Raw genomic sequence first — 17,972 nt, forward strand, 5'->3', positions numbered from 1 at the left:
ATGGGTCAGTCACTCCCTCTCAGCCCAACTCACCTCATAACCGCTGTTGTGAGGAAAATAGGAGGAAGAAAGAATATTAGGAATGTTCACCACCTTGAGTTACTTATAAAGTAATTAAGGTGACATAAAAACCTAATTAATAAATAAACATTCCTCTAGTCTGGCTACTTTGCCTAGTTGGTTATTAGAAATAATCAGAAAAAAAGTATTTACTTTCTCCTGAGAGTCAGTTTTCTGAATTTCCAAGGTACAAATGTGCTGTCAGCTCCACCGTAAAAGCCAAATCATGCAATGATATTAGTCAGAGTATATTCCCTGCTCATAACTGCTGTTGGCCATTTTGTCTCAATTTCACTGCACTTATTTGAATCAGCCACAAAGAGATCAATGTTTGCTGAAGGAAAATATCCCAGGGTGGAATGAGAAACCTAACTGTCTGTCCACATGGCCATAATCCAAAATGGAACTTCTTCTAAGGGATAAGCACTGATTGAACTCAGTTCCAGAATTCCACTCAAATTGCAGAGAAAGATCGTCTTTGGGAAAGGAGTAATTACCGCCTGGTCTTCCCAAGGTTAAACTGGAATCAAATAACATTCAGATCTGGCTCCAGGCTTTGCTCCCCAGAGGGGGAAAAAATCATTAACTGCTTTACTTCATGATGGTTTCCAGGATCTTGATCCTGCTCCACTCCAACAATTCAAAGGGATGGCACAGCCAATACTCCATATTGTTCCCTTTCTGATTTCCTTTCATCTACTGCAGAATCATCATCATTATTATTACTATGACAGCTGGAGAGGAAATAACATCGTCTCTCATTTCATGGTGGCTAGTTTTTTCCCCCGTTGCCCCTCACCTTCTGTTTTTTTTTTAAAATATGTGTGAATTCCCCCCCAAAAAAATCCAGACTTAGGAGGGAACAGTAACAAGGGGCATGAGGTTAACACATCAGAATTTGCCTGAGTGTAACTTGAAAGGATTAATTAAATAGTATCCTTCCTTTGATTAATGCTGAATTCCAGCCCCAAACAGCCACTTTTCTCTGAGAACTTATCTAGGAATACATATGAAACAGAAACAGAAGCCTGACTCTCCCTCCCGCCCCGCCACACACACTGATTGTCTCACGAGCAGTCATCTAAGAATCAGTGCCCATTGTAATGCACGGACATAACTGATCACTGAAGACAGAAACAATATCTCTAGGGCTAGTATCAGTACTTGTCAGCGCCTCAGTACTCTTCCAGAGCCAAAGATCTCTAATGCTACCAAGCTTTGGAAGTGTTTCCCATATTTGTGTTTGTTTAATTAACATTTTATTTCCCCAGTGTCCTTGGCACATTGCTTTAGGGCACTGCTGGAACTGGTGCTGTGGTTAAGCCTAGCCTCCTGGGGTTTTCAAACAGAAGCTGTTTTAGACATATATTTTTTTAGACATTTTATTAAGATTTATAGGCCGCCCTTCTCCCTGAGGGGACTCAGGGCGGCTTACAATCACAGGGAAAGGGGTGCAATACCAAAAGACAAACAGTGAGTGAGCAAAATAAAATAATAAAACGCAACTTGCATTCAACAGTCAACACTTGGGCGGGTAAGTTAAGAACCTATCCCCAGGCCTGCTGGGAGAGCCAGATCTTAAGGGCCGTGCGGAAGGTCTGGATGGTGGTGAGGGTACGAATCTCGACGGGGAGATCGTTCCACAGAGTCGGAGCTGCAACAGAAAAGGCTCTCCTCCGTGTAGTCACCAGTCGACATTGACTGGCAGATGGGATCCGGAGGAGGCCCAGTCTGTGCGATCTAATCGGTCGAAGGGAGGTAATCGGCAGAAGGCGGTCTCTCAAGTACCCAGATCCACTACCATGGAGTGCTTTAAAGGTGGTCATCAATACCCTGAAGCGCACCCGGAGATCGACAGGTAGCCAGTGCAGCTCGCGGAGGATGGGTGTAATGTGGGCGAACCGCGGTGTTGCCACAGATAACCCTGCCGGAATTCAGTGGAGAAAACTTTGGTTCAGATAACTTCAAAACTGGAAGGAGGTCTATATATTTGACATATTTAGTCTTGTCCAAGGACACATATTTGCTGCCCTTGGCTAAAATGTATATAATATTAATTTATATTAAAATTGGGTAAAATGATAAATAAATACCCTATTTTTTTTGAAAATAAGACCTCCCCAAATAATAAGCCCAATTGGGCTTTTGAACACATGTGCTAAAATAAGCCCTCCCCTGAAAATAAGCCCTCCCCCAAAATATTGCAGCACAGCAGCAGCCATGAGGTGACCATGCTCACCACCTCCTGCACCTCAAAAATAATAAGACCTCCCCAAAAATAAGGCCAAGCACTTATTTTAGGGGTCAAAGGAAACTAAGACTCTTTCTTATTTTCAGGGAGAAACAGTACTTATCAGCTAATCAGTCTATATAGAATTGTCTCACTGGCAGACCATCTGGGGCCCAGCTTGTCAGGTCCACCATTGTACGCTGGTGCCTGCCATCATGCTGAGGGCGGAGGGGGTTGGCATATTTAGGATTTTCTGCTTCTGCTGTTTGGGAATTAGGGAGGGGACTGTCTTCGGAGATGGAAGGGACTCCTTCTCAGTCAGTTTTTGCCACGTTACAAGGCTGTCATCCCCTGAGTGTAAACTGCACCTCAGTGTTCTCAAAACATCTTCTCAGCATCTCATTGGCTGTCAGTGGACTGGTCAGGGGTGCGGTGGGATTGGAAAACTGTAACTGTTCTTTACTCTCTGCAAGGGACCTTCAGATTCTGCCTTACTGCATGCTGTTTCTCTCAGTAAAAGTTCTTTTGATTCAACTCAATGGATTCAAGAGTCTTGCTTTCCTGAATCTTGCTTTTCTGACTGGGGCAAGTCTGATACACCTACTGAATGATGTATTTTGTCAAACATTTGCTCAATTGCTTTAGTGCTTCATTAATTAAATAAAATTGCCACAACCACAATATTGAGCAACAGCCTAGACCTGACCTTGGGCTATGAACCAACCAACTAATGCTCTGTCTTACACATTGGCAAAAAAACCAACAACAACCAGAACACCAAATACAAGCTGGGCGGATATGACCTCATAGACAACCCTCATTGTCAAGGACCTTGGAGTAGTCATCTAAAACAATCTAAGTGCCAGAGCTCACTTTAACAACATTGCCAAAAAGGCCTTAAGAGTTGTTAACCTAATCTTATGAAGCTTCTTCTCCGATAATATTGTACTGCAAACTAGGGCAAACAAAACCTTTGCTAGACCAAGTCTCAAATACAGCTCATCTGTCTGGAATCCGCACTGTATATCGGATATTAATACAATTGAGAAAGTCCAGAGGTATTTCACAAGAAGAGTACTCCACCCCTCTACTCACAACATACTCCCTATGACACCAGGCTTGAAATTTTGGGCTTGGAGAACCTAGAACTATGTCACCTACAGTCTGACCTAAGCGTTGTACATAAAATTATCCATTACAATGTCCAATCTGTCAATGACTACTTCAGCTTCAACCACAATAATACACAAGCAAACAATAGATACAAGCTCAAGGTAAACTGCTCCAAACTTGATTGCAGAAAATATGATTTCAGCAACAGTGATCAATGCCTGGAATGCACTACCTGACTTTGTTGTTACATCCCCAAACCTCCATAATTTTAACTAAGACTGTCTATTATTGACCTCACCCCATTCCTAAGACATCGGTAAGGGCTGTGCATAAGTTCACCAGCGTGCCTACCATCCCTGTTCTACTGTCTCCATTTATTTGTACCCATTTACTGTGCTCATATTTATGTTTATACTTCTACTTGCGATCTTTTACATGTTTGACAAACTAAATAAAATATAAATAAAATAAAATAAAATACAAATGTTGACTATTTCCAAATACTGCAAAAATTATATTTATTTGCTTTTTCTTCACTGTTTTGCTACAAGGACACAAGCCATGAGTGGGTTGAACTGGAAAAAGAAATACCTATCAGTCAAAAAGTTGAACATTTCTCCTCTCCCTTCATTCTTCTTATATATTTAATTGGCCCTGCAATTAAATGGCATGAACACCAAGAGAACATTACATAGAATTCCATATAATTTATTTTAGTCCTGAATTTGGTAGTAGAACATCTTGAGACAATCAGAGTTTACTTGTGCACACGTCAGGCAAACAGAATGCATAGGGAATGATAAAAACTAAACAGTGACCTTGACTTTTATTGTTTAACAATGAAAACCTGATGAGAGACAGCAAGGAAATGATATTTTGATCGAGGGTTCCATTCGTCTTTTCAGACTTCTCAAATCTGGTGCCTTCAAGATCTTTTGGATTTGTCCATAAAGGCCACATAAAATTGTGGAAGCTGCAGCCTGAAAGACAAGAGATTGCACATATTTATTCATCCATTTATGTTGGGAATAAAAATATTTTGAGGGTTTCTTTTCTACCTTATCTGAAACTCAAGGATCCTCTTTAATAGGCAAGGGAGGAGCTGCTATATGTGCAAACCTCATTGTGCAGCTTGGCATTACATCAAAATTACTAATTTCATACTTGTAGCTAAAAGTGAAGTCAATTCAACCAGTTCTGATCCCACTTGGAAAATATAAATCTCAGCATGGTGTCTATATGTCAGTATATCTACCTTCAAATATCTAAAGATACTTAGATCCACCCAGAAGAAAAATTGGGTTTGGTTTCTATAGCCCCAGGGAGCAGGAACAGAGCCAGTGAGTTAAAACTACAAGGAAGGAGGCTCATGCTAGACTTCAGGAAGAATGTTCTGACTCTACAAGCTGTCTGTCAGTGTGCAGGATGCTCTAGAGAGATGGGCTTTGATAGCAATAGCAGTTAGACTTATATACCGCTTCATAGGGCTTTCAGCCCTCTCTAAGCGGTTTACAGAGTCAGCATATCACCCCCACAGTCTGGGTCCTCACTTCACCCACCTCGGAAGGATGGAAGGCTGAGTCAACCTTGAGCCGGTGAGATTAGAACTGCTGAACTGCAGATAACAGTCAGCTGAAGTGGCCTGGAGTACTGCACCCTAACCACTGCGCCACCTTGGCTCCTTGATGCACTAGAGATCTTCCAACAGAGACTGGAAGACCATTTGTCCATTTTTTTTAATCGACAGGTTTTTTTATTATTATTCCCTTCTACAACACCTTACAGTCATTACATCAACATTGTTATGTCATCATACCTGTACATGCATATAATATTTGGCTTCTATATTTACACACTTTATACACAGTTCTATATATATTTACATATATTGTTTTTTGGCTTAATTAATTTTGTTCCTGTTTTGCAGCCATTTGTACCAATTGTTCCAAATTTCATAATATTCTGACTCTTCTTTATCTTTTAATTTCAGTGTTAATTTGTCTATGTCTGCACAATCCAAAGTTTTTTTTTAATCACTAATTCATCCGAGGGGGTATTATTTTGTTTCCAGCATTGGGCAAATGCTATTCTAGCTGTAGTTAGCAGATGTGTTAATATGTCAGAGATATTCTAATGGAATCTGCATTGAGTGGGGTTGGTAAAATTACTTCTAAGCAGAGGTTGTATTCAGCAGGTTCTAACCAGTTCTGGAGAACTGGTAGAGGAAATTTTGAGTAGTTCGGAGAACCGGTAAATACCACCTCTGACTGGCCCTGACCCCATCTATTCTCTGCCTTCCGAGTCCTAGCTGATAGGGAGGAAATGGGGATTTTACAGTATCCTTCCCCTGCCACGCCCACCAAGCCACACCCACCAAGCCACCATGCCCACCAAGGCATGCGCACAGAACCGGTAGTAAAAAATTGTGAATCCCATTACTGCTTCTAAGGTATTCTGTTGTGTAATTCTCTTCTAAATCAAACCTTAGAGCTCAAATCAAAACAATGCTGGATCTGACTGAAATAAAGAGAACTAGAAACACTTCCCACATTTTTTTGATATAGCATTAGATGGTAAAGTAACTGATTAATACATGCTTTGAAAATCAAAGGAGAAATAAGCTGACATACTATAGGAAATACTTTTACCAAGGCGTTTTTTCCAGAACAGAATGCCCAATCAGAACCTGTATTTTAGAAAGGGCTACCATTGCATAAGTAAGTATCCCATCAGGTTCAAGTTTGAAATATTACTGAGAAATGGCAGTGTTTAGCAGGAATATTGAGAAGGTAAACATAAAACTGCTACTAATAATCCATAACACAGAGAGAGGAAAAGAAGAACACTAGATTTGAACAAAGAAGAGTTTACATTTCAGGAACCAGCCCTAGCTGCTCAATAACTGTTAACTGTTTGTAATGGCTATCATTTTTAAGTTACGATAATTAATTCTAGCTGGATAATTTCAAACCTTTGGGAAATTTTATCTAAGTCATTTCTGTCCAGGGAATATGATAGCTCACTTCTGGTCATCAAGGAGATCTAAAGTTGGGATTGCCTGAAACTACACTACAAGGAATCCAGACACATGGAGTTAATAATCACTTATTTATTTTGGTTTTGTTGATAACACTTTCTGGCATGGATATCTGATTTCAGGCCTTAGTGGATGATTGTTGCTACTGGCAACTTCACTGATAAATCCACAACACACAACAGCCTACCTACGCAACCTGTCTAACTTCCTATTGTTACACAAATCACAGTTGGTTGACCTTTGTCCTTCAGCCTTGAGATCACTGAGCTACCACCATTGGCAATCATCTGAACTTCATTCAGAAATACCAGACTGTGAATTTTAGCGATGTAGGAATGGATTGACTATAGCCTCATAGACTTTATATTCCTGTTGTGAGCCACAACTCAGAAGGTGACTCCGACATTGAATCTGAGGATGTTGCTCCAACTGAATTATGTGCTTCAGAATTTTCATCCTCAGGTATCAGTGAGCTAAGATTCAATTGAGGCAGATCAGCCACAGATATCTCCTGTTCAACTGGAACAGTCATATGAGGAGACATAACCCCGCTAAGACCCAGTCCTAAATGCATACAAAGACAAGCAGAAAAACACTCTTCATTCCATGGTAGGCCAAAGGCGAGATATGAGTGATTGCAGGCAACTTTCAGTAGAAATATTTAGGTAGCTGCTTTACTTGCAACCTTTGTTGAAAACAACTGTTTGGCTTTCCATCTTGTTCTTGCTTCTTGTTCATCACTCTTCGATTTTGACAGGTCTGAAGATATGTATATAAAAAGCAAGCAGCTAAGTACCTGATTTGGCTTTTTGTGACTCTTGGAATGTATTTGGACTTTGTTTTTGGTTCTTGGACTGTGTTGGCATTTTTCAGGCAAGCATTCTCTGCTAGGAATTCAAATTACATTCCTGTCTGTTGCTATCTGTTTTAACTGAAGCAAATATTTCAGCTTATGGGTGTGTGTGCCAGCAAATAAGAAACAAAATACTTCCTTCAAACCTTAATTATATCGCCATTAACTCTCCAGTGTGCCAAGCCCATATTAAACAAGAGTCATAGCTTATGTTTGTTGCCATTTAAAAAGAGAGATCTCATTTTCCCCCTAAAATCCTGTTACCTTATCATATTTTCAAGTGCATTATGATTTTTTTGGATAGCACTTACTCATGTTTCATTTTTATCCTATGGAAGAATCTGAGTTGGCCAGTCTGAACAATTTTATTTACAGAAAACTACTGAGAAATTTTACTTGGTTTTTTTTTCTCCCCATGCTCACTATTTTTTTTAGAGTTCCAATTTAATTCCATAGCTATTAGAGATAACTTCACTCTATTTCTGTTGGCAGAAGTAATCACTCACTAAGTTTTACCTTGATTTGGTTGGCATGAATATGGGGTATGAATATGTAATAACATGGCTTGCTACCTATAGGAAGTTTGAATATATGGGCATGCCCTTTGATTTGGCTGGTTTTCTAGATACATCTAAAAGAGTTAGATATCATATATTCCATGATTTTCTGGGCAATGTTTAATAATTTATCAGGATAACCTGCTCATTTACTTTGAGGTCCCTATGCAGAGTTGTGATCATCTTTGTGCTGTCCTTCAGCACCTCTGAGACTACAGCCATTGTGTCAAGTTAGAGAAATATGTATCTCTTGATTTAACTACTTAGATTATAGGGGCTAGTATGTAACCTCAGAAGGAATAGAAATGAAAGAGATGGACTTGGCTGAGGTAAAATCTATTTTGTCCCCACCCTCCAAATAATCACCAAAAATGTATAATAGATTCTTGGTTTTACCAACTTTTTCCGGAAATTCATTCGTGAATTTTTCATTTTACCAAGAATATTTATCCAAAACCCAGTAAACCTTTGAACTACTCAAACAGCCCTTCGTCTCCTAATTTATCCTCTGTTATCCTGATGCTGTACTAAGATACTGTCCATTAGATGTAAACAAATAAAGGATTGGACTTGACTGCATTTCACTGTATCATCTTTAGACTTGGGTGTGATGCTTGAGGAGAATAAGAGGAAATCCATATATCTCCTTCTGAATGTGCAGTGCAGGAGACAGTATGAAGAGTATGAGCTGCAGTGGTGCAGTGATTAGAGTGCAGTACTGCAGGCCACTTCTGATGACTGGGAACACCAGGTACTGTTCTGGTACTGTGCTCTGGAGGGCCCACCCGCCTGCCTGAGCTCCTTACCTGTATTTGAGCTCTTCGGCACTTCTGCGCACACGTACAGAGCGTACGGCCCCTTTGTGACGCTCTGCCAAGCAGCTGGAGTGTCATGGAGGCCCCACGGAGGTAAGGATGCATGCGCATGTGTTCTGACCCCCTCCTCCGTCCAGTAACAAATGCCGAGACAAGCTTAACTAGAATTTCACAGCACTTTAATTAACAGGAAACATAAACTTCGGTGGCTGAAAGCCCAAGCATAAACAAACAGATAAGAACCTTGGCAGCAACTCAGACGTCGACATAGACAGATAACAGCTTCTCCAGCGTTATGAATGAAGTTGAATCCTGCAAATCAGACTCATCCCCGAGTCCCTCCTGAAATACAATCTTGAGAGGAGCCTAATTACAACCAGCTGAGTCCAATTATCTTTTGTAACAATTATCTTTTGGCAGATCAAATCTCACCAGGCTCAAGGTTGACTCAGTCTTCCATCCTTCCAAGGTGGGTAAAATGGGGACCTAGATTGTTGGGGACAATATGCTGACTCTGTAAACCGCTTAGAGAGGGCTGTAAAATACTATAAAGTGGTATATAAGTCTAAATGCTATTGTTATTGCTATGAGAATTTTGAATACTTAAAATCCTTATATGGCTCTTGTTTCCTGCAATAGAATTGCCACAGCTAGTTTCCAGCTGTGTTCATTCTTATCTCAGTGGGTCTCTGATACTAAGGACAATTTGGGACTCATGCTAAAAAGACGCGACTTTGCTGTAATTCAGATTAATATTTGATGCCTGATACCAAATCAATCAAAATAATGAGCAGTAAAAACATGCTGCCATAGTTTATTATAGTTGTATAAGCTGTTTCTCAACAAGAGATAATACAATTAAACATAAACATGGATGCTGTATAGATCATGTTACTTACAAGTGCTAAGGGGCAGATCTGTTCTACCTGAGTAATATTCACAGTTTTGAATGATGAAGATATTTCCCCAGTTTATAATTGGCTTTTACTAAGTTCAAAAGGCCCATCTAGAGGTTATTTCAGGGGGTCTTACAGGCAATGAGCCGAACATGACAAAAATTGAAATGGGTCTGTTCTTATCCTCAGATGCCAGAGGTAATAGAAGGATAGCTCTTTTGACTATTTCCAGCTATCCCAGTTGTTATGAATTTGTTATGAAAGAAGAGAAAGAAATATAGTTGATATGAATTAACTACATATCTTATATTTCACATTTCTCTATAACATACTATAATCCATTCACCAACTCCAAAAACACATAAGGGTCTAAAAAGGAAAATATTTAAAAAGAAAATTCACATCTAAAAGAAGAATGACAGATTCTGGGTAATGTGAGCAATTATAATGCCATAATTTCCAGCATTCAACCCTATACCCTCATGAAATAGAGGTGGTTTAAATTCTGTTTGTGTACAATCCTCTCAGGTTACATAGAAATCTCCTTAAATGCTTATTTTACCATTTTAAACTATAGAATGAGATCACAGTAGATAATTTTTAATTGCAGCCATACAGCTAACATATATGGTGCATTTTGATTTACATGATTGGGTTAAGAGTAATGACCTAGACTACATCTAATTGGAATAATTTCCTCCCTATTTGTTGAACATTCCTTACAAGAAGGTTATGCTTCACATAATAAGAAATATGGCAATTAAAATGATATGATAGCCTAGAATATGATGCCTAGTAAGGCTAGAAAATGCAATAGTACCAACCATGAAAATCTTAGAAAGTTATCTATTGCTTACAATCTAAAGACACAAAATGTTTAAACACAGAATTAAATATCAGGAATGATGAAATGCAATGAAACAACTGATGAGATTTGTTTTAAAAAGTGAAGTAAAGGCTTTGCATGAATTTTCACCAAAGAAAAGCACCTTTTGAGGATTGGAAGACTGCTAATATGGTAAACCAAACAGGAAGACTTATCCAAAGGATGACATAGACCAACTCTAAAGTTTGATATTTTGACTGCGTCAATGTAATTTGTACATTTTAAATTTTGAATAACACTTTTATTTTTAATAATGACTTTTTAAAATAATGATCATTTTTACATATTTGTCATTTTATGTGATTGTTGTATGCCAGCCAGAGATACTTTTTGTGAGCTCCCCAGTCGTATAAATATAAGAAATAAATAAAAAAAGAGCAGCTCAATTGGAAGCCCTGCAACTGAATAGACAATAATATTATTTTAGATTCTATTTGTCATGTGAATTGTGGCTTTTTCACAAAAACAAACCACAACCCAGCATATTTGTTCCTAGCCAAAGAGGGCTAGTTGACAAATCATGGTTAAAACAAACCATAATAAATGTATCTCTTTCCAGCCATTTTTTTTTTATATCTAAAGAGTTTGATTTAGTTTTCTGAAACATAATGGAAACCCCCTGAAGAGAGTCAGAAGAAAGGTAAAAATGCTTCCTTCTTTGCAAACTTCTTCTTTTTTTAATTCCTGGAAAGTGAGCTGTACTGTGACAGTATGGACGTGACATGAGTCTTGCAATGGCTGCAACTGTGATTACCAAACAACTCTGGGAAGTGGCATAACAACACAGCAACAAGAATTCTGAGACAGGCTTCTGCCTGCTTCCCCTGAGGCAGATATCTGGAAATTGCAAGAAAACTGCAAGAAGACGGAAGTGGCTGTTTTACTTCTGTTTATAAAACAAACATTTGCTCCTCTCTTGTTTTGCAAGTGTCCCTAGCAGGAAGTGCTCAGCAAACCAAGGGAATTGCCCAGCATTGCTTGAGGTGGGACCAGAAAAAGTTCTGCTTGGGGTCCAGAGGTGGTATTCTACCGGATGGGACTGGTTTGCCTGAACCTGTAGCGGAAATTGCAGGTGGTCCTGCCTACTCGCCCTGGATCTATTTCGTCCTATTTAGGGATGTTTTTTGAACCAAGTGCATGTGCGGAAGGCTGGGCGCATGCGTGGATGGGGCACATACAAGCAAAGCGAGAGTTCATGCATGCATGCACACATTTGCAAACCAGTAGGGAATAGAATAGAAATATTCTAATAGATAATATTAGATATTATCTAATTATAATTATAATTATTTATTAGATAATAAATAGGTTAGGTTAGGTTTATTTTATTTGTATGCCGCCCTTTTCCGGGAGGGACTCAGGGCGGCGAACAACTCAAAAGGGGAAAGGGAACATAGAAGACAATACAGGTGATTAAAATAACCAAGAATCACACAGCCACACAAGTTGAGAGGGGAGGGGAACTCATCAACCCCAGGCCTGCCGGCACAGCCAGGTTTTAACGGCTTTCCGGAAGGCCTGGAGAGAGGTGAGGGTCCGAATCTCTGCGGGGAGTTCGTTCCAAAGGGCCGGAGCTGCCACAGAGAAGGCCCTCCCCCGGGTGGTAGCCAGATGGCATTGGCTGGTGGACGGAACCCGGAGGAGGCCGACCCTGTGTGATCTAACGGGTCTTTGGGAGGTAATTGGCAGCAGGCGGTCTCTCTGCCAATAATAGAAACATCCCCAATACTTCCGACTATCTTAGGCACCCTTTTGAAAGTAAGGGCCTACAAATGTCTTGGAGTTTGGTTTCCATAATTCCCATCTTCCATAATTCCCAACTTCCAACCATATCTCTTGCAAGATGGAGTTCAAAATGGCACTCCAAAGCAAGAATTTACCACTTATTCAAACTTTTCCCAGCCTGTTTCTCTAAGCTTGGTGAACTTTTGCCTTTTGTTAATTTCCTACTGCTCACCTTCCCAGCACTGTAGCAACCAACATGTGCTTATGGTGAACTCTGAAGAGGAAGCCTGGGGATTCTGGGGGTAGTGGTGGAAGAGGGTGAGTGAGATTACTACACACTTTCTGGAAGCCACTATCAATTTGTTGGGTTTGCTTCTGTGTCTGAGCTTGTTTCCCATTTTTTCCTTAAAATAAAACCCCACCAAGCCTGTTTGCCTTCCTTTCTGTGTGAGTGATAGACATGAACTAATGTAAGTTGAATTGACAAGATGGAAAATGTCATTCAGGTCAGCCACAAATTTGTAAACACGCTAGAATACAAGCATATTCCTCTTATGAAGAATGGCATTCTTTTACCCTGGAACATTAAAGGCAAGGTAGAGTATTCTAAAACAGTGATGGGTAACCTTTTTCTACAGGTGTGCTAAAATTGTGTGCGTGCACACTTTCATGCGCACATGCGAACCTGCACATGCATGCATGACCTCCCACACCTGCACATGCATGTGTGACTCCCCCATGCATAAGTGTGTGACCCCGCACACAGGGGGAGCTTTTGCCCTCCCCAGGCTCCGGAGGCTTTCCTGAAGTCTGGGGAGGGTGAAAACAACCTGCCCCAGCCCTCAGGAAGGCCAAAAATCAGCAGGCCAGCACACGCATGCAATACCGAGCTGAGGGCTGCCATGCCAGCAAATATGGCTCCGCGTGGCATCTGTGGCTTGCATGCCCTAGGTTCGCCATCACAGCTCTAAAACATTAGTTCTTTGCATACAAGGGTCAAAGGCCTATAATTTTGGGGCTCCTCTGGTGTAGAAGACTAGAAAAGAAATTCAGGACAGTTAAACTGTCCTTCTTTTCTTTCTCCCTCCCTCCCTGAAATTTTCACTTTATCTCAAATGGTGGTTGGTATTCAGTGCTTCTAGCCAACCTGAAACTTAAATACAGTCTTCAGCAATACAGCAAATGGTCTCTATGATTCTAACATGGTTTTGAGTTCAGAAGTTCCTGCTGTCAGAGCTTATTTATTAGACTGGGTGGGTTTCCAGGGCAAAAATCAGGCCTCCTTCACATTGAGGTTGTCTTGCTAAATCCTCAAGGACTCCTTTCAGGCTGGTCTTGGCTGCTTTCAGTGATGGACATTATTGCCAGAACTTCATGTTCAGATTGTCAGAGTTCTTGGATCTCCCACTGCTTTGTAGGAATCACCTTCAATGTCTTGCTCCTTTCTGAAACTTTCCAGCTTTACTGTCCAACTGCATAGTTCACTTTGCCTGTGGCTGTGACTCTCTCCCCTCAGCGTTCCCTATTTTGTATTTATATGCTCTTGCCTAAAAGCCTCTGGTAATTAATTGTGTCATTTTTTACAAAATGGAATGTCAAGACTATCCAGGTTGGAGAATTTTGGCTCCCAAATATAAATGACTTCAAAAATGGGCAAAACAATGCACTCTTGACTGACAGTAGCTTCAGTTTTTGAGGAAGAGTGTTTTCAGGGTCAATAGTATTTTCTCAGAGCTTGGAAGGAGGGTGTGGAAAATCTGAACTTCAGGTTGGAAATACTACAATTATTCTGAGATGGGAAGAACCAACAGCGTCTGCAGGCTCTCACTATTTGTATCACAATGATGAAACCAATGTTGATGTGCATTCCTTTGAAGGATGCACACAATGCTCATAGGAAAGGGCAGGGCTTGCATCTCTTTGATCTGCCTCATACTCCTCCCCCGTCTGCCACCCCAGGGATATGGATGTCACCGATACAAATTTTTAAATTTTTCCTTCTTTCTTATTTTTCCTATTTGGCTGTAGTGGTCAATAGACTCAACTTCAATGTACATTGAGAATCAATTATTGAATGCAATGTAGTAGTGAAGGTGTTGGAGTTAAGTTATTGGACTAGGACCAGGAATGACCAGTTCAAGCTGGAACTTTACCAGAGGACTCAATCCAAGCTACCTGTGTTGTTTTAGGGAAAACTGAAGTAGAGACTACTATGTACGCTGTACTGAGCTCTTGAAGGAAAGGCTGGATATCAATCTAATAAAAGAAGAGTTACAAAAGCAGACACCAAAGAAGCAACTTTTAGGGGAAACACTGGAGGTTTTTAAGAAGAGATTGGACAAACATTTGTCTGAAATGGTATAGGATTTTCTGCCTGGGCAGGGGGTCGGATTAGAAGGCCTCCAAGGTCCCTTCCAACTCTTCTGTTAACATCTGTGAATTTCAAGCTGGCTGGGGAATTCTAGGAGTTGAAATCCAGACATCTTAAAGTTGTTCAGGCTAAGAAACACTGAATATTATTGATGAAGTTGACATATGAAAAACATGGGAACAAATTCTGTGGGTAATTGATTAATATCAAAAGTCAATTTTTGGCAACTGTCCATTTTTAGTTCCAAGATGTAGGAAGAGAAATATTTAAACCCTTCTCCTAAAACCTGGATGTCATATGGTCCTTTATTGTGTTGCTGACAGTTAGAGAGGTATACAACAAACTAATCTTAGCCATAACAGTTCTATTAACATGCTGCTGCTCAATGGTAGCTAAGAAATATGCTGCTTCCTGCCTAAACAGTAGAGTAGAAATATTTCTTCATTCTTTTCTGCGACCACCAGCTTTCTCATGATTTGCTTTGTTATCTTAAATCAGAATACACTATAAAACATTACTGGGGAAAGGCATCCAATATTTGATTCACTTTTACTATTCCTGATAGAACTTTTAAGACTGTCATTTATTTATTTATTTATTTATTTTGCTTTTTTTATTTATTAAATTTATCCGTTGCCTGTCTCACTGATAAGGCAACTTAGGGTGGCTTACAAACACCAAAAAAGATAAATATAAAAACAATGGAAAGAGTTACATAAGAGCTAAGGAAATAAAAGCATGGAGGTGAGGTCTTGACATTTAAGTCCTCATATGGAAAGAGCATCTGTGTTAGAATCAACGTCCCAAATCCAAAGCAAAATAGTTACATTTTAAATTTTGCTGAAAGCCGTATAAAGTGAGTTGCAATTGATCCCACTAATATCAATAGCATAGGAAAGTCAGGGTGGTCGTGGAAAGGGCATGTAAAATAAAGTAAACTATTCTTCTGAGTTTCTGCCAATCGTTTGACTGAGTTCCATTTCAAATGTTTAAACCCAGTTTTTCCTGGTTCCTATTTGGTCTTTTGAACAATGCTAATAATTGTCAGAATACCAGCCCGAAAGTAACATAGGGAGACCCCCTAAGACAGTTAAAAATTATGTTTCTTTTTGTGTCCCTGATACCCAAGCATTTCATCTTTCCTTCAGCAGATGAGACAATGGGGTCCAGTAAGCATATATGTTAGGATTGCCAGTTTCCTGCAAGGCTGGGAATCGAAAGGAGGTGGAAATTGCTTACCATAGCAGTTTTCTCTCTTGCCGTTCTTAATTAAACAAAGCTGATTTCAGTCAAATCAGATGCTGTGCCAATGGAATGTCATACTGGCTGTGTTCTTAGTAAGAACTAATACATAGCTAGTGAACTTACTATTATTCTTCCATATTTGTATTGTCGAAGCATGTCATCTAGCAGAACTGTTAATCACATAACATATGGGATTTGCCTTTACAAAAACAAAAGAGAGAAGGGGCTTGTTATGTTAATACAGATTGAATGGTACAGGTTCTTATTTGGTGGGGCTTGGTTTTGAATTATCTTGATCGTGTTTCAGTCTCCGTTTATTATCTCTAGGACCTCTTGACAACATGGCAGGCAGGCAATGGTCACCCAGAGTTTCATGGTGAAATTCACCCTGGATGGTGGTCAGAGAATGTAGTCTTGGAATCATCTATGCAATTTGCCGTTTCCTGCCACAGATTTATTGTGTGGTTTATTAGCTAACACAAAGCACATTTCACATGACACGAGTTGCCTGAATTCTTGGACAATGTGGATTCAATTTTGGCTGTGCAAATTTCTAAGGACTGTGCAAGTTTTTCTGGAGGACAGAACACTGAACATAACTCCATAATTGCCTTCAAAACGCCTTTTCATTTGCTGCCAAATTGCTTGAGGTTTTCTTCCCCTCTCATATGTGTCATGTTTCCCTTTGAACTTGCTGTACTAACATAGCAATCTTAAATCAGGTAAGAAAACATAACTCACTGCCATGTAAACCGGTGTACAAACTCAGGAAAGTCAACCCCGTTCATGTTTTACAAACTGATATTTTTCTAGACTCAGTGCAACTTTGCCCAAGTGAAGATTGTTTGTGTGTGTCTATGATGGCAAATAGGAAAAGAAAGAAAATAAACTAGGACATCTTACTACATTTAGCATTTGGCTTTTGTTCATTTGTACAACATCAAAGCAGTCCATGCCTCCTACGTTTGCTCACCAAGTACTATAATATTAGCAGTAGCAATAACACTTAGACTTATATTCGCTGGCTGGGGAATTCTGGGAGTTGAAGTCCAGACATCTTCAAGTTGACAAGGTTGAGAAACACTGGTTTAAATTCTAAGCAGTTTATAGAGTCAGCATATTGACACCAACAATCTGGGTCTTCATTTTACTGACCTCAGAAGGATGAGTCAACCTTGAGCTAGTCAGGATCGAACTCCTGTCAGTAAGCAGAATTAGCCTGCAATATGGCATTCTAACCATTGTGCCACCGCTGCTCTTAATTCATTCTGTTGTGATTATATGACAATTTCCTCAATAATTTTTTTTCCTTCTGCAAAAACTGATACACACAAAAGATCTGGTGCATTAGTCCAATTTTAAAGAGAATCGTCATACCAAAGCAATATTTCCTACTGCTGGAATAAGAAATTGATTTTAGTTTTAATTCATTAAAATATATCAGGGGTCCCCAACCCTCAGGCAAGCAGCAGGGCAGCAGGTGAGCACACAAAAGTCAATTTGTGCCAGCAGTGGTGTGGGTGCAAACATGCACGCCCGCTGCTTGCACGGAACTATCACCTCTTCCCCACTCTGCCACCACTACTGCTGCTCCCACCAGTCCGCAGAGCTTGAAAGGTTGAGGAATACTGAAAGATATGGCCATAAGCCAAAAAATATTTTCAAACACCTACATGCTGATCTGAAAGTTCCATATCGGATGGAAATTCTGTATATATGGAGACCTCTCTTAGGTGTAGATTTTGTGGCAGAACCTGGAGTCTGAGATCTGAGAATCTGAAAGCTGAGATCCCCAAGCTGCATACGGTCCTCCAAATCCTTTGATTTGTTTGGATCCTCAGCATCAGTTCAACAGTTGCCAAGGAAAAGTAACTTTCATGTGACTGAAAAATAGAAGTATTAAATATACAGGGCTCAATTGTACTTGCTATATTTAAATAGCATGAAATTCAATGTAAGTTTTTGTCTTGGATATGCCCACTTCTTTGTCGTCCAAAATGGCAAAAGCAGATCTTGGTTTCAAAGGCTCACCCATACAATAAGGTAACCATAACTAAATATAGTATGCAATCAACTGTGGTCACTCCTTCCAAGCTGCTTTCCTTTCGATCCCACATACTTCAGGTACAAGGCTAATGTCAAACCAATTCCTCCTAACTTTCACTCGTCTGACTAGAGTCCCTT

The sequence above is a fragment of the Thamnophis sirtalis genome, unplaced genomic scaffold (assembly GCF_051295495.1).
Source record: "Thamnophis sirtalis isolate CommonGarterSnake01/CBP01778 unplaced genomic scaffold, rThaSir2_p1.2 scaffold_3, whole genome shotgun sequence".
Lineage (NCBI taxonomy): Eukaryota > Metazoa > Chordata > Lepidosauria > Squamata > Natricidae > Thamnophis > Thamnophis sirtalis.